At 38.0% G+C, this 18,553-nt stretch overlaps 1 protein-coding gene across 3 annotated transcripts in view; it reads left to right on the top strand.

Moving 5' to 3' along the window:
- The window catches only part of vwa8 (von Willebrand factor A domain containing 8), a 117,503-nt gene that overhangs the window by 79,525 nt on the left and 19,425 nt on the right, over positions 1 to 18,553 (top strand). The gene's annotated exons all lie outside the window — the stretch shown is intronic.

The following is an 18,553-nucleotide window of genomic DNA, read 5'->3' as shown; positions in this document are numbered from 1 at the left end:
AGGGAAGAGTGACACCTAGTGGTTCAATCACGGTATTTACAGCAGCAAACTGGGTTTCCTTTAAGATCTCCCATCCCACTACTGAGGCCCAGCCTTGTTTAGCTTCTGAAATTTGATGAGTTCACACTATGAGGTGGCAATGCTGCTTTTTGTTTATCACATAGAGACATGGGTATAATCTTCACACTGTACAGTCATTGCACAGTTATGAATGTTGCTCACATATATATTTAATGTTTGAGCAAAATAATTATATATATAACTTAATATTATATTAATATACAAACTTAAACATATGTGTTTCTTCATGGCTGTTGGAATCACTAGAGCACTAGAGGAAAACTGCATCAGGATAGTTCAGCATTCTTAGGTTTGATCTCCCCCTACAGGTTAATAAGAATCACTTCTTGAAGTGAAGGGTGACATATACAGTATGATTTATTACTGATGTTGGTTATAAGTTACTGGGCTACATACAGTCTATCCTCCTGGGGTAAAGCTAGAAACATCAGTGGGTTCTCAGGATGAAATAGGCTTCTATGGCCAGACATTTCTGTCTTTAGACACAGTGGGAGTTAGAAAACAAAGACACTTAGCAGTGCACAGAGCACTTAATACCGATACCACAAAGGATGTCTTTTTGTTAGTGGAGATTGATAAAAAACCTCTGTGTGCCATCCTGCACAGATTCCTCAGATTCAACACCTCAGGTAAGCCCACCGGTAGAGGACCCAGGTCTTCTTTGGTGATGAACCAAGGTACGGACCTTTGTACGGACCTCCCTGAGTGACAGACTGACAGGGAGCATTGTGCGCGCTCCCAGAACGGTCTGCTAATTGCTAATTGTGTGTGTGCTGGTCTGGGCTGGAATCTCCCTTTGCTGTAGAATGTCCCGTGTGGTGATTGCTGGCCGCCCAACTACATAGCGCTGCTCTCCCTGTGAGCTCATCCTGATAGGGCACTCCAGCTGAACAGTGCAGGTCCCCCTGCCGCTTGTGTCAAAATCAGCTCTCCTGCAGGATGTGAATTGCCAGTTGTGCAGAGGATGCCCTACTAGTCACACTTGAGTGTAATGCGAGTGTGTAACAAAGCTCGTGATACTGCACGTGACAGATGATGAAACATTGGCAATTGGAATCTGGGTGCAGCAAAGGAATTGTGAAACATTACAAAGACAAATATTTATAAAAATATTAATTGCTTACACTCACCACACATCAACAATCAGTGGGGAGGAGAGCAGAATAATGAAGCCAGTTCATAGATGTGGATTATTAGGAGGCCATGATTGGTAATGGCCAATGGGAAATTTGGCCAGGACACACCCCTACTCTTTTCGAGAAACGCCCTGGGATTTTTAATGACCACAGAGAGTCAGGACCTCGGTTTTACATCTCATCCGAAGGACGGCGTCTGTTTACAGTATAGTGTCCCCTTCACTATACTGGGAAATTAGGACTCCACTGCTGGCTCCACTAACACCTCTTCCAGCAGCAACCTTAGGTTTTCCCAGGAGGTCTCTCATCCAGGTACTGACCAGGCTCACACCTGCTTAGCTTCAGTGGGTTGCCAGGTGTGAGTTGCAGAGTAATATGTGAGTTGCAGAGTAATTTACTATAGTCAGCATCTTTGTAATTATAATTCTCTGAATTTGTTTAATTTCCATGGTAGTAAGCCCAGGTCTCTCTTAGTAAGTAGCAAAGGAAAACCCATGCTTTCTCAGGTTTGGTGTAAAACACAAACTAGAATAGCACAAAAAAGTATTGCCATCTAACTGTACAGTATAATTTAAACCCACAATGAATAATAAATAAATTGTGTACCCTGATATTGAATGCACAAGATGGTTCTTAATGAAGAGAGTAAAGGAATTTTGAGTTTATAATTAGAGGGTAATAACTCTCACATTATTCCAACAACTGTGTTGATTACTTAGATGCACAAGTAGCTTGTCTCTCTGTCTGGCTCCAGCAGTGGTATGAAACAGTCCCCCACAAAATTAGCTGTTTTGTAAGAATTTGCTATGATATTGTCACAAAGTATGGGCTACTGTACAACAGTTAACAGTTGAAGGTATAGAAGTTCACAATATCAGATGCCCATTGGGTAGTCCTCAGTCATTGATGTGTCTGTTGGGCTCTTGAACTTGTTTCTGTATTGTAAGTAGTCTTATATCAAAAGAATAGAGCAGGATTATTTAATTTACTGTACCTCTGATAGTTTTTTTTTTACCACCGGTCAGGTTAAAAAAGTTGCCGCAGACTCTCAGTTCATTACACTGCCACATGGTGGCTCATTTGAGACATTATTCCCTAACTCTGGGAAGAATGTTAAGGAACTCCGCTGTTTAGGTGGTACAAAAATGATATTTTGTGTCGGTATTGGTACTGACCACACTGTAAAGTGAACTGTCGCCGTATCAGGACACAGAAGGGCTCGGCTTCCGTTGTAAGCTGTGTGAAGAACAGCTCGCTTTAGTGCTTTGTGAGCGTTTCGCTCAGCCTGGCCGGACAAGGGTCCAGAAAGAATTTCTCCAGAACTCCAGCTGGCAGAGGCTCCCAGACAGGTGCTGAACACACGTGCTCTAGAAAATGGATGCTTTACCGATATTTTTAGTGTAGTACATTTCCAGCATAACACAAAATTCACAATACAAATAGAAAAGAGAATGCATTTAATCAGCAATAAGTACATGAATTCAGGGACCATGTACAAATATGGAGTTTGTTTTATTCCAGCATTTAGTGTATCTTTGAAAGAGGTGTACCTCTTGGTGTGCTTTAACCATTTGCATCCATCTGTGAAACACAGCTCAGGCAGGATCAGTAAAGGTTACTTGAGAAACTGGTAAAGCAGCAAAGCAGCAATGGAGTTGTGCCAGAATTCACCTCGTCAGGTGGAGTTAACAGTGTGAGGTCACCTGTGTGCTGCGTGCTAATGGCCGAACATTCCTGGACACGCTGTGCACCCGGCAACAAAAGACAGCTCTTTGTAGGAACCGCAGGAAAGAAGGTTGTACTAAAAGGAATATCATGCCGTGGTAAATCAGCTTTACTAATATGTATGCTGTGAATCCTTTGATGTTGAAAACATCTTACTTACCACCCAGCACCACTTTCCTCACACTGACAGGTTTTGAAGTGCAACAGTAAAGGTCTGTGATTACACTTGTGCTGACAAGCTACCTGCCACTGCGATACAATCTCCTTCCAGCCCTTCTTTACTCCTGGCAGATACACGTATTTAGGCTATTTTTTTTCCCACTTGACGTGCAGGGGATCTTAGGAGTCTAGACATGCACTGCCTACTGGACGGCAGTGGTAACAACGCCCCCACTGTACTCAACATTGTATGAATCACCAGCTGTCCTCGGTTTCGTGTTTTAAGCCTCCCATGTCCATCAATCACTACCACAACCTGACCAACCACTATCACTACCTATATTTTCTGAAACCGAGGACATGCTGCCCACTTAAAGACCCCAGCCCAGTGGAACCTGAGAATCCCCATCAACGTCTGCAAGCAGCAAAGACCTGATCTGAACTAGTAGCAAAAAAATCAAAATCCGGGCTGTAATCAATTAAAAGAAAGATGTGTGTTGGTAGGGCTGTATGACTAAGCTGTGACTCTTAACAAGTGATTTTTTTGGTTGATTCAGTTGGGAACTCCTCCAGGTATTTAAAAGCTATCAATGTTACTGCATAGGGTAACTATTTCCATGCTTTAGGCATAAGTGGAAGATTTAGAATGAAGTATTTAGTAACATACACTGTATTACATTTAATAGTGGAACGTTTTACATTAAATGCACTTTGTTGGCTGCAGCGAATGGCCAGAAGAATAAGGAAATATCACAGTGCATTCATTAAGTAAAAGCTCGTTGGTTTTTTCTTTGTGTTGATAGTTTCTGGGACTGTGGCCACTGTAGTTTAAATGTCTTTCCCATGCAGCTGAAATTCTGCTTCCAGATTGCAGTTTCCCACCATTAACTGCATGCTTGAACTCACCCAGTCCAGCCAGCCCAGTTCCATGTCTGCAAAGTTTTCCAGCTCAGTAGTAGATCAAACGAGAGACAAGATTGCAGAAAATAACAGTGCAACGCAATTACTGTAATAATTATGTACTGTAACAGTGGTAAACTGCAAAACTACACAGCCAATTATTTTATTTTCTCTGAAAAAATATGTGATAGTACCTAAAGAAAACGACTTGTAAAAGCTGACACCCAGTTTGCTTATGAGTAGTTTTGTTGAGGGATAAAAGTGTTTTGTCAAGTCAAGTGTTTTTTGGTCCAGGTTATGGAGTAACACAAAATTTCACAGTGCAAAACCTAGTGAAACTGAAAATGACATCTCAAACAGTGATTAGTTGCACATAGAGACAAGTACTACGTAGGTAGTGGAATGATTGTTTGATTTGCAATGAAATGCAAAATGACTTTTGTGTTTCTTTTTCTTTTAGAACAAGGCACTTTGAAAGTGCGTACAGTATCATGGACGCTGTACTTCTCCAGATATTTTGTGTTGCAGAGTTAGAGAGTAGCACCTACTCCACATCACTTTCTCACTGAAAGAGAAGGTGACTTAGGCTTTCAATCCACGGTGAAGCTTGACATGGGTACAGACAGGATAAGAAACCAGGATATCCTGGATTACGACTCAAAGTTCAAATGTCTGTCCTGTCTGGTGTCTAGGATGCAGAGAAACAATTTATGTAAAAGCAGCTCTAATAGGAAAAGAAAGATTTAGGGCATCTCAGAAATAATAATATTGTGCTTTTGCCTAGCTATGAAAAATTAAAATAATATAAGTTTAGTAAAAAGGGATGTCTTACTCTTCATTTTATTTTGTAATCATAATCAAGGTAGTGACACTATTATTATCTTAAAAATGAATATTAAAGCCTTTTAAATCATTCTACTATAATTTACTGATATTTATCACTGGCTGTTAAAATTAACCTTTGAAATATCTAAAGAATTTGATTTAATTATTGTCATGCAATTGTAAAAAAAAATTAAAAACATCCACACTTTTAATGTTGAGGTAAAGTTTTTGTCCTTGAAAAGTTAATGAAGACAAGGAAGTGATGAGAAGAGGTCCTCAAGGGTTACTGTTCAGAGTAACATTGTCCTTACTTGCCGACAAAACGAGTGGGCTTTTAGGACAGTGAGAGAAACACGTCCTCCCAAAAGTGCACTGCAAAAACATGCTGAACATTTATATTCCCTTCTTTTGACACATGCCTGACATCCCTTACTGTACCACCTAACACAGTACCTGTTATCTGTTTCCAAACAGTGACTGAAAACAGAAATTTGAATATAAAGGGGTGAGTCAAAACGCTGTCGCCAACTTTGACAGTTTACAGTATTTCAAATTAATTACATGGGTTTCATGATAACAGAGAACACAAAATGATTTCTCCACAGGTGACACCATTGTGGATACAGTACAACTGAAGTGCCACCTGTGGAGGAAAAAACAAAACTTGAGTAAATAATTGGCATTTATATTTGTTGAAAACATTTTGCCTAGCCCTGTACTTAAGAGGAATCATTCTGGGCTGTTTTGTATAAGTAGACGCTTTAAGTTTCATTGTTTGAGTAATAACACCCTTGTCCTTTGGGTGTTACCTCTCCTGTTCAGAATAACTAATAAGCCAAGAAAAATGCTGCGGTAAGATATCTTCTAAGAATGGTTGCATTTCTCTGATTCTTTAATATGGTCTTTTAAAATATTTCCGCTTTTTGTAATTGGAAGTTGTTTTCTATTCCCCTGTCATAAAACAAATCTCAGTAGCACATCACAGCTTAGATTGTATCACTATTCTTCAGTACAAATCTTGTAACAAGAATTATTACCTTACCCTAATTATTAGCCTTTTCTACTCTGTGGCAAATCAGTAACTAGAAAGTTATTGGACACATTCCAGCTAGGGTCTCCAGTGGTGTTTATTTGCTCCATGATCCCATGTTTTCAGTGTGCTTCACTACCCCATAATTTCCCCATGTGTCTGTCAATAAAACTGGCTACCTTTATATTGAATGAACAGAAGGAAAGCATGAGTCATCTATTCTTTTATGTTTCATTTCCTGATGTCTCATGCCTAATAAAACAAAATCAATATTCAGGACAGATGAGTTTGAGGTATTATAGATTTATTGTCAGACCTAGGGCTGATAAAGTGACTAGCATTTTAGTAAGGTTTTTATGCAGCATTAGATGATTGGAAGAAGTGGCTCTGACTAGTTTCTGAACAGAAAGAGAGAGGGGAAGACCTTTGTGTTGAACACGGGAGGGATTTTGTGCATATGCACTGCAATCCCTACATATCCAAGAGAATGTGCTGAAATAACCTTCTGATTTTGAACACGATTACTTAATTAGCTTACGATTGCACTGAGCTGGTACTGTGGTTGTAACAAGTAAAAGAAAGCCCTGAATCCAGATGTAAGATTAAACTAATGAAATGCCAACAAGATAAGTATGAACTCTGCGTTACTGCTTGTTGTGTAGGAGGAGCACTTGGAACTCTACCGCTGATCTTATGAATTAGCCCTTTGTGAGATCATACCTTGAACGCATCTGTCCTGAAGCTGTCATTAGAAATTGGTAGCTCTCCTTTTAATTAAGTGACAGTTCACAGTGAACGCTTGTTTTTTTTTCTTTTTCCCTGCTTACGGCAAAGCATTGGAATCTAACCTTTTGCTCCAACACTAACAAGCTAAAATAACTCACTGAATCAATTTTTTCTAAAATACTGCACCTGTGTCACTACCTGTGTCAGGTAGTGAAGGCAGTGTTTGTAACTGACAATTACAGTAGTATTACAGCATTATACACTGTATTGAAGAGTATTACAGCTAGAAACAGTAGGAAATCATATAATTAAAAGTCTAAAACAAAGCTTAAGATCTTGTCACTAAACATTGTGAAATACCACAATATTTTTCAGTACTTTTTTTAAATAGGCATCTTCAATATAAGTCAAAGGGAAATAACTCTTTTGACATTTTATTTGTACAGAGTGGGGGAAGTTCACACTTTAGAAATCGCTGCAGAGTCCCAGCTAAAGTGGAAAAAATACAAAGAGGAAACAGCATTTTTGATGTTTGGTGTCATCATAACATTCAATTCCAACCCCCTCCCACCATACTGCGCCAAAGTTGAAATTGCTCTAACAGATCTTCAGTATTGTTTTTCTTTCTCTGTGTAACAAAATTAATTTTTTGGGATGTCTGTAGGCTCAGGGTGATGAAGCAGTGCATTATCCCTATGATTTCTGATTATGACAAGAGCCTAGTACTCATACTGCCACAACTAGAGCCAAAAAACAGAAGGCAAAACCACAGGGGCTTTTTTCAATATGTGAACTTCAAATTGGTATTGTGATCTTTTTTAGATCAGCCTCATTAATGTGAATTTTATCTTCTATTTATCATAGCATTTATTAATTAAGATGGTTGAACATAAATCTGAAAAAATATTTAACCATCCGAACAGGTAAATAATGACCCAACAAACCCTGATTGATTGAGGGGATACAGAAATAGAAGATCCTAATCATTTTGATAGGAAAGGCAAGATAAACAATTGTAAAGCCGCTATGCTTGTAACGTGCCATTCTGGAACATTCTGTCTGCTGTCTGCAGATGAGTTACCGAGATTACACAAGCAAGATTTTATTCTTATCTGGTGGAATTGACGCCTAAAACACTGCTTAGTACATAGTACTCACACTACTGAGGATGATGTGACACTTTTTTTCCAGCTTCCTAACTTGGATCATATGATTTAATGTACTCCCCCCATCCAGTTTAACTTATGTTTTAAAAAAAGGAATTAAAAAACGTCACTAGTTGTATGCAGCTTATCATTTATTAAAAAAATACAAAGTTTTGTTTTCTTAACAATTAGCATAAATTACTTTTACATAAATTATAATGCATTCCAATTTCTATTTTGCTTAGTAATTCATAATTGTTTTTAAATATTTGTAGTAATAACTTTAAACTACATTAACCATAGAATGTGTGTTTTTAAAAACAGATTTATCTAAAATAACTTAATTCATGTACACTAGAAAATCACTGAAGCAGGTAAATCAATACAGACAGCAGCTTTTGCTTTTCTAGCTGAATTATGGCGATAGACAATGCCTCTTCTGAACACACGTATTTTTTATTGCTAGTTAACTGTCTACGCATTTGAACCGACTGGGTCCAGAATGCTCCTTGCATTCCTAAGAGTTTAAAAGATGTATTCCTCTTGAAGGTTTGATGATTGACATTATTACTGTTACATTCACATGTGTTTTTTCAGAGACATTAACAGGTTTGCTTTTCATCTACATGTTTTCTGATAGAGAGTCAGAGTACAAATGACAAGGACCTCCTGTATTCACTTCAGGAGAGTAAACATGCTCACCTTATTGCAAGCTGTAACATTATGGAGCTGCAGTCAAAGGGCTACTTGCTTTAATTTTTTCTTTGTTTTGGGGAGCTGGAAATCAATGGTCTTGGAGTAGGAGATTAAAATGATGGGTACCACTGCTCCCCTCTACAAAATAAGTTGTACAAAGGTACAACGCATTGGCTGGAAAGCACCAATTCACAAAAAAAGGTGTCAGAATCGAACCAAGTAATTGTAGAACAGTAAATCTTCCTTAAGGTTATGGAAACAATAATTAGAGCTAAACTAGAGGATCATCTGTATGGCAATGTTTCTAGGGTCTAGTCTGCATGGATTTAGAAAAGGTACAGTACAGTAGGTCTTGTGTCACTAACCTATTTGAGTTTTTTGAACAGGCAACTGCAGTAATGGATTCAAACCACATATAATATGAAGGCTTCTGATAAATTTCCTTATAAGAGATAAATTCTCAAATTATAGACAGTAGGGATTCACAGGAATGCATGCATTTATATTCAGAACTTATAGTATGATAGAAAGCAGAGCACTGTATAAGGGATTCATGCTGAAATTTGGGTGGTGTCTTGCAAGGGTGTCTTGCGGTGATAAGTATTAGTATCACTGCTATACATCTATCCATTTTCTAACCGTTTCTTCCAATTCAGGGTCGCAAGAGAGCCGGGGCCTATCCCAGCAAGCACATGGGGCACACACAGACACCCAGAGACAAACGAGGACAGCCACACACTCACACCTAGGGTCAGTTTTCCTTTAAGCCAATTAACCTACCAGTTTTTAGACTATGGGAGGAAACGGAGCACCCAGAGGAAACCCACTCAAACACGGGGAGAACATACTGTACAAACTCCACACAGGTCCAAAACTGAACCCAGGGCTCCACTGCTCCAAAACAGCAGTGCTAACCACTGCGCCACTGTGCTGCCCACTGCTATGGTATGGTTAGTAAACTAGTCATGTTTGCTGATGATAATAAAATAGGAGGATTAGGAAACAGTGCAAAATGCAAGACTGGGCATACACCTGGAAAATTACATTTAACATAGACAAGTGCAGGGTGTTACATGCAGGACTCAAAATGTTTATTCAAGAATGTGTTTATTTTAAGAAACCTTTGCTGATTCAAGAGTCTCTCTGGTTTATGTTAATCCTATTTCTTCATTTTTAACTTTATCTGTGTAATAACAATAAGACAACAACATAATATGGTAAGACAGCTGACACTGTAATTCAAACACACAGTAAGGCTGATTATATGGTACTGGAGTTCTGTCATAATTGTGCCACAAACCACAAAAGTTGCAGCGTATTTCCTATTTTTTTCTGAAATAGGTTATATTCATTTATAACTGAACAGCCCTGCTGGTCTGTTTCAGTTGGCCAGGGGGCTAATTTGCTCCTGTGCTGAATAATCTATAGAGATTATTCTACATTAGAAATTCTGGAGTAACCTGAGTTTTTTTGTGTGCATTGGTTGGAAAGGTTTAGCGTGGTAGCTCATATGTCACAGAAATTTGTTGACACTTGTGTAACTGAAATGCATTAAGTTGTAGGATTTGCAGACTTCTTGTGCAACCCTACACCCTATCTGAATAGCATGTGATTCTGTAAAACTAGCAAGATTTAAAAACAATTTTGCTGTAATATGTTTGAAATCTCCGTCATTAATAAGTGCATTATTTTAATGTACATTTCATAGAACAAATTAGCAAATTGAGTTTGTAAACTAAATTTAATGAAGCTGTTTATCAGAATACACTGTGTTATCTTTTTAGGATGAGCAAACTAACCTTTATCACTGTAAGCTACAGTTTGTATTGTCTGATCCCAAAGGGGCTCTACTGGCTATATTCAGTGCATTACTGACAAAAGATATCTTGAAAATAAATGATAGAAGAAAAGTTTTATTTTTGCAAATACTTTAGGAAGAGAAACCCATAAACCTTAGGTTGACACTTGATGTCCTCATGTATGGCAGGTTGACCCTTGAAGTTTCTTACCCTCAGTGTAAAGTATCTTACTAAAACCCAGAAACCAAAATCCCTTAAAGATATAAAAATAATTAACTGCTGACAAAAATTCTGTGGTGCAATAGGAGTTAACCCCTGCAAAGCAAGGGCTTAAACATTAAGCCAGTTTACTGGAATCCTTTCTGTCTAAGCAACCAGCCTGTTTATTGCAACTTTGTTTTTAAGAAGTTGTATACTGGGGTGCGAAACAAAGGCTGCTACCTTAATCCTCTTAGAGGTATGGAGTGGTTACCAGTGAGGGAGACATCACACTCATTGGAATGTTAAATTGGATGTGCTGCACGTTCCAAAACTGCACATTGGGTCTGGCTTCTTTGCACATTTGCAGTATGTTTTTCTTGCCAGTCCTGCAGAGGGTCACTGAAGGATCTCTAGACCTACTGTAAACCTACCGCCAACATATGATTATACTGTCTGTTCAACAGCAGAGATGATTATACCTTATACTGTACTTACAGTACTGATGGACAAGGGTATATACCATTGATATTTTTTGCACATTACTTTTACTATTTTATAATATTGATGTGATTTGTTATTTTATTAGATAAGGACTGTTGAGCATATGGAACTGTTACAGTGCCTTTTTATTTGGCCCTTGAGTTTATGTTTACGTCACGTTTTAAAATTATGCAATGCTGAGTTGGGATTCTTTTCAGTGTAAGGCATACAGTAACGTGTGACCTGTTGAACCAATCGTGATTTTCCTTTGCCAAATCTTTTATATTATTTAAGTAGAGATTGTTTTTTTTCCTTTCAAAACGTTAGTAAAATAAAAATCTGCACCAGTAAAAATAAAGCCATGACCCCACAAGTGATTCAGACTGTTTAGAGAAGAGAGTGAAGTATATTCAGTCTCCTTTCAGTGCTGTTAAGAAGGACAGTGTCACCGATGATAGTCAGGCACTGAGTCATATAGCTCTATAAATGTTTCCCTGTGCAGTTCAGGTCAGTACCAGAGGCTCTCGCCACGTCGTGTATTTTTCTTCAGTGACAAGTGGGACTGATGTGCTGTACCAAATTGAAAGCAACTGTGTGACATGTTTGTGACATTATGTCATATATGCCGTAATGTGAAACCCAAATCTTTAGAGTTAACCCTGTCTGTCTAGCTACTTTTAAGGTTGTTCTATCTTAAACGGTTTAACAAACACAGAGCAAGACTTCCAAAACTTGAATTTAGGATTCAAAATATGCATGCAGTGTGTTTGAACCAGCTGTCTATGTATTTTTCCAGTGATAAACATCGTCTGTTGTGTAGAGGTACGTATATGACAACTTTCTAATGCTGTAACATCATGTTGCTTTTTCAGCTTCTTTATTTTTGGATTGTTTGGATAGTAAGACTGTGGAATTTGCTGGTACACTAATCAGGAGGCAATGTCTGAATCACCAGATAACATTTGGATCTCTGCAAAATGGACACGATTACCAGATGAGATCAAGTTCAGTAACCATGGCTTTAAGTTCAAATGTCAAATACGATTTGACAGTATTCCAGTCAGGTTCATTGGGAAACATAAGCAGTCGAAATTGTTAAGTCTACATTTCAGACATTTTTAGGGAGTTGTGAAAATAATTCATACTTACATTCGGATGGATGCAAGCAAAATAATATGTTTTTAAATCCCCCAGAGTAACTGTGCCAAACACATTAACTGCTCTTCAAAAGTCATTATATATACTGTACAATTTTAGTTACCACATTACAAAACAAAAATTGCTGCTTTGAAATCAGTCTAAGAGACTGAAAAATAGACAGACTAAAGCTGAATCTTATTAGTCTCCAGCACAGAAGACTACGGGGGGATCTGGTTCAAAGATTTTCCGTCCTTGTTGACATTGACATATTTAAGCAATTCGACTATGGGCATAAAGCAGGGACACAAATGGCATAAAAATGGAACTATGGCGATGAGCCTTTAAAACTAAGGAGACACTTTTTTTTACACAGCGGGTTGTGGGAGCCTGGAACAAGCTGCCTAACCAAACTGTTAAAGCTGGCGCCCCGACTTCTTTCAGGAAGTGGCTGGATAAGATCCTCAGATCAGTTATATCTTAGCAACCAAACATGCTAGGAGGACCAAAAGGCCTCATTTGTAAGCTTTCTTATGTTCCTGGCAGCAACAATTTTATTAAAGCTTGCACCATTGTTGTATATTATTTTAGGAATGTCAATTGTTATCAATACAGCTTTGATTAGGTGCCTCAAGCCTCAAGGCAAACTATAAATGATCAGCCACTACAATGTTTTTTAGTAGCTAATCCATCCCTTCTGAGTCTGAGCTAGAATATTGTTTTAACCTTTGCTCCAAAAGTCACATTAGTCTATTGTACCTTCTTTTGCACGTATTGCAGAAGTAACATGTACTCCCCCCACCTTGCAATGACATACTGTCACGATTTCACCAGTTCTGTCCATCTCTGGTGGAGTGCCTTCGTGCTAAGAACGCTACAGACACCTATCTCCAGTTTAGTTACTGCATTTGCTTAAGACTCTTAAGCAAAAGAGGCCATGTGCAAGGTATCATAATCATACATGGATAAAGCTTTTTTTACTTGAGGATAAAACATAAGGCTTTGAAGCCGAATTCCCGTATGATATTAAAACATAGCTTTAGGAATTTATTGTAATCTGGAGATAAAAAATATTAGGATTCATTGAGAAAGATGAAAAATGCCATATATATAGGAACATAAAGAACTCCAGGATTGTACAATACACATTTTTTTAATTTCCTGTTTTATCTTGTCCTTTTTTGTAGTTCTTTTCTTTTTTAGCACCTAATACAAGATGGGGACAGAATAACACGGGTCATGTTTTTTTAGGATATAGACTACTTGCAAACTGATAATAAATTTAAATGTAAACAAGAGGAGTACTGGCAAACTCATGCAGTATATTGTTGCCCTCCTCTCCAAGAGAGGGGTGGGTTAGAACCGTAACTGCCAAACTGATGCAAACAGCGATTGTGAAAAGCTTTCTCCTTGAGATATGCCCACATATGACTTAGCATAAAAATATCAGGGAAAAAGTAATGTTGGGTGCTGCTGTCATAAACAAAAAAGGCTCATGTGAATATCTGCTGAGAGCAGGTAACACCGCCAGCAAAGGCACAGGTACATTTTAAGTTTTATTGTGCCTTCCACCACAGTGACAGAATAGTTTCATTTTCCTATGGTCATCAGGGAAATGACTGACAATGATTTACCTTTGGTTTGGTACTTGCGGCAGGTTAACAACAAGAGTTTTGTCTTTTGTTATTTAAAAAAAATCCAAAACATTAAATTATTCATGGCCATCTCTGAAAAACAAAGTGTTCCAAGTTGCATTCTGCTTAGTTACCCCAACAGTGACAACACCTTATTTTGCAATTTAACCAAAACATTTATGAGGGAAGGCTCTCATAAAGCGCTGAAGATGTTGCTAATTTTCTAGTCCTTGTAAATAAACATTTGAGACAGAAGGGCTCAACAATTTATTTCTGGATTGTTGCATTTATACAGTATATTTTGTAGAAATGGTCCGTGATCAGTATGGCTTACCTGTCTAAATATTTGCTGACTATAATTATCATCACCATTATAGTCTAAGAAGAGAAGGTAAAGTATTTTTTTTAAAGAAAGATGAAGAATGCACCCTCAAAGTTGTTGAGGCACTGTCCAAAAACACTCCGATTATATTACCTAATATGTCTCCATGCGTTTCCTCTGGGTGCTCTGGCTTTCTCCCAAAATATAAGATAAGATCTCTTTACTGGCCATATACAATTTCTTGCAGTAGGAATTTGTCTTTTCGCATACCCCAACTTGCTCTTCATGAGACACACAGACAGGGAGAGAAGCTTGGGGTCAGAGCGCAGGGTCAGCCATTTATACAGTGCCCCTGGAGCAGTTAGGGTTAAGGGCCTTGCTCAGGGGCCCAACAGAGTAGGATTCCTCTGCTGGCCGAAGGATACGAACCGGCAACCTTCCGGGCACAGGAGCAGATCCTTAACATCCTGGTAGGTAAATTGGATTCTGGGAAAATCGGCCCTAGTGTGCGCGTGTCTGTGCTTTTGTGTCTGCCCTGCGAGGGACTGGTGTCCTGTCCAGGGTGCGCCCTGCAGAGCACCCGTTCCTTACCAGGATTGTCTCCAGCTCCCCCACAACCCCAAATTGGAAGAAAGGGTCAGAAAATGGATTGATAGATAATATAACATATCAAGTAATAGGATGAACTGAATGCACACTCTCTCTGCTCCATTTGAACTGGTGTTTTTTATTAGAACTTGTCAACACAAGCCTTTGTCAGGATCTTATAGTTTGAGAGTGAACAGAGTGTAAGAAAGTAAAGTGTATCATCCAATCTGTGTCCGACTGTGTGAAACAAGCATGTGATTTCTTGTTAAAAGTGTCATTATAACTTTCCGTTAATTGAGCTAAGGCTTCTTTGGTCACACCGTGATTGTAACGCCTTAGACATGTAACTTGACCTACTGGTTGACAGACAAGGACATCTTCAAAGCATGGCGTGGAGTTCTCTTCTCCTCAAAATGAAACCAATTTGTAAGGATCAGTTTTCTAAAGTAGCATCTTCACAGCTCCGTGTTTATACTTGTTATCTGGATCAAAGTCTTTGTAATATTAAAAGTGAGCATGCATAGCAAGAGGCAGTAAAATATTAATCAATTACATTTTATGCTCATGAGTGCAGCCTTAAAAGGAGATCATGAGTCATCATAAAGTAGGTATTTGCTGTGGCACTAAATCTATTTGTGTTGTTTCACTTAGCAATACTATTTTTGCAGTACTATGTTTGCAGTATAAATAGCTATAAGGTACAGCTAGCAAATTAAATTAGCACTTTCAGGTCATGAAATAGGCCAATTAATGGAGGCCTGAAGAATTACAGCTTTTTAAGGCAGATCTTCACATACTAACATACGACCTCCAAAATATATTTATAGCCACAAAAAAATAAAAAGCTCCTTGTTTTCCTTGAAATGTATTCACTTTTTTTTATTCCCAAGCCTGAATGGAGAGATTTAATTCTGATGGCAATGCACAACTGAGTACAAGACAACGTATCATAACCCACACATCCCACATCCTACTTACTAGGGTCTCTGGCACGGCTATGGTTTGGAAAATTTGAATCAGTCATCAATAGCTGCAGGCTGTCCCAGCCGTCAGTGATAAAGTATCATTATGTAACAAAGAAAGACTCAACTCGATGGTTCATTACGGGCTGAAAACATTCTTTGTGTTGCCTGTGTACATGTGGAGTTTGTTTACGAGTTGAAGTGTTGGTGCAGGTACATGAGACCACAATTCCCTGGGTAACTTCAGTAGACAGCTTAACTGCCCTGCAAACATTCACTGCCAAATCCAAAAATTTAGCCTTCGGGTAAATAACTCACAGCTTATCTCACTATTTTTTTTTATCACTTGCGCCTTCTGTACTTTAGTTTCAGTGTGAATACTTGATGTTCAATACCAGTAAAATCACTTTCTGTGCAAAATACCTTTAAAAAAATGTATAAATGTTTATTAAAATAAATTTGAGTGGTTAGAAAACTCATGTTAGATGTAGTAGGAGCATATCGTACTATATCTTACATGAGTTTTCTAACTCGTGTAACTCTTGTAATTGTAATAAAAGTATAGTATAAACAAACGTACAGTATAGTATAGTAAAAAATGCATTATAGTAAAGTATAGTATAGATGCAATTGTGAGAAACTGTATTCTTTAAATCAGCTACAATTGTAAGCCCCTGCATAAGTATTGTTTTATTTGTGTTTTTTAATATATTTTAAATTGTGAAAATGAAAAGTTAATTAAATGGATACATAAAGATGCTGCGCATACAATCTCTTTCAGAATTATTCACCCCCTACATAGGTTTGCTGCTATCTGACCATGCCATCATGGCACTTTCAAATATTTAGAATTTACACACTACTCCAAAATAAACTAAAAATTAGAAGATTCTAAACTTCGTATGTATTCAGCTCCATTGGAAAAGGAGGTCTTAATCACTTCAGGTGCGGAAGAATAGTTTGAAAGATCACACAAATTAATGACAGGTCTCAACGTCTGTGTAATTGAAGTGGTTTAGCTTTAATGACGTCGGCGTAAATTCATCTGTCTCTGTAAATTCCCTCTAACAGAGATTGAATTTCAAGCCACAACTCACATAGCAGTGCAAAAAAGAAAACAATCATGAAGACCAAGAAGCTTTTGAAAAAGGTCGAGGATGAAGTAGGAGAGAGGCACAGTTGAAATGAAGGTTACTTATCCCTTTAAGTATTGTGACTGAAGTCAATCAGGAAAGGGGAACTGCAAGGCTATTTTTATATTTAGGGGTTATAATGAATTGACAATAATGAGTGCACTTCAGTCTACAATGAAAATGCTAAGTACATGATAACGTGTACCTCCAATTTGCAGCACAAAAGAGTCAAAGTTTCAGTTCATGAGTAGTGTCACATTGCCATCATTGTCTGCGATTCAGAACGAGTTAACAAAACCACTGGTGATGCAAAAGAGGCCCTATGGCATGGTAAACATGCTTTAGACCAAGCAAATTTTGCTACTGTATTATTTTTAAAAATATTTTCATGAAACCGACATACTGTATACGAGACAGCATTTTGTAGATACTTTAAGTAATGAAAAGTAACCCTGCCAATGAACTAAGATACACCCATATTCATTTTGAAGTTCTGCAAAACTTTTGAAGGTGGTTATTTTATGATAAAACACACCTGAAAGAAAATTCTAACAGGACTTATATATTTGGAGGATGGCCTCCTGTGTCATCGCAAGAACAGCTGATTTGAATGAATGCAATTGAAGACTTTGAGACAGTTTTGCCTATAAATACTACTTGTAATACTGCCTACTCATGTTTTAACATTTCTTAGGTGAAATGTCTGCTGCACAACCTGTACTTCTTCCATCATATATCACGCAGAATCTCATCAAGAAACTTGTAAACAAGACCAACATCAGCGCCCATGTTTATTACTCTCTTGGCTAGTTGTATAGTTTGACTTTCTGCTGATGCAATCCTTTGTTTTTAACATCCAAATGCTCAACAGTGAGGCATCATTTAAAATATATGTGTGTTCAAAAAGGAAACAGGATTATCATTTTTAGGAGACCATGTGTCTCATTTGCTTACAGCAACTATTGAGCAGGAAGGACCTCTTTCAAATCATAATTCTTGCAAACTCTCGCTCTCGCCCATGTTGAGACCAGTGGTTTGCGACAGCATGGTGACAATGCAGTAAGTTCATGATATTGCAGTTAATTCAAAATGTGTCAAATTTTATGATACTGTCAATTAATTTATTTTGTTACTGAGATTATACAGTATGCATCATACCACCCAGATCAGGGCACTCTTCAAAACTGAGCAGAAAGGTAAGCAGGAAACTTGATAGGGATGAAGCCAACAGTGGCATTGAAAAATTGTACTTTTACTGTAATAAAAGTTAATAATAATAATAATAATAATAATGTTTCTTTATTAGCCCTATACAATTTCTTGCATTAGGAATTCGTCTTTTCGCATACCCCAGCTTTTCTCCAAGGAGACACAGACACACAGACAGGGAGAGTTTTACTGTCTGAAATGATCTATTCGTACTTTTACTATATCCCAGTTCCTACACAAACTTCATCTCTGTAAGTGACTGGTAAGAAAGAAGCCACTTTCTGACTCATCTTAAATATGGCATATATGGCAGATACTCAGCAGACATGTGATGGTTTTATGCTTGAAAAATGCAAAAATTGAACATTTTGGTCTGCATGCATCATATTTCATCTGTTTGCAAGTCTAATGCAGTACATCACCCAACTTTCAAGCATTGCAGTGCCAATCTTATGTGTAGTGCTGTTGCGTCTCAACAGCAGGGACTGTGTGATTAGAAGCGTCTGGAGTGATGACTTACAGGGAAATGTTCTAGAGTCACCCAAGAACCTAAAACTGTGTTTAAAATTCACATCTGGGCAGGATAAGGCCCCAAAATGCAGGTCAGAGCCACACTTGAGAGGATTGAGAACAAGAGAAGTAATATGCTACGGTTATCCAGACTT

The sequence above is a fragment of the Lepisosteus platostomus genome, chromosome 2, assembly GCF_059453375.1.
Source record: "Lepisosteus platostomus isolate fLepPlt1 chromosome 2, fLepPlt1.hap1, whole genome shotgun sequence".
NCBI lineage: Eukaryota > Metazoa > Chordata > Actinopteri > Semionotiformes > Lepisosteidae > Lepisosteus > Lepisosteus platostomus.
The sequence above is the reverse complement of the archived record's forward strand: the minus strand, read 5'-3'. Positions and strand labels throughout refer to the sequence as shown.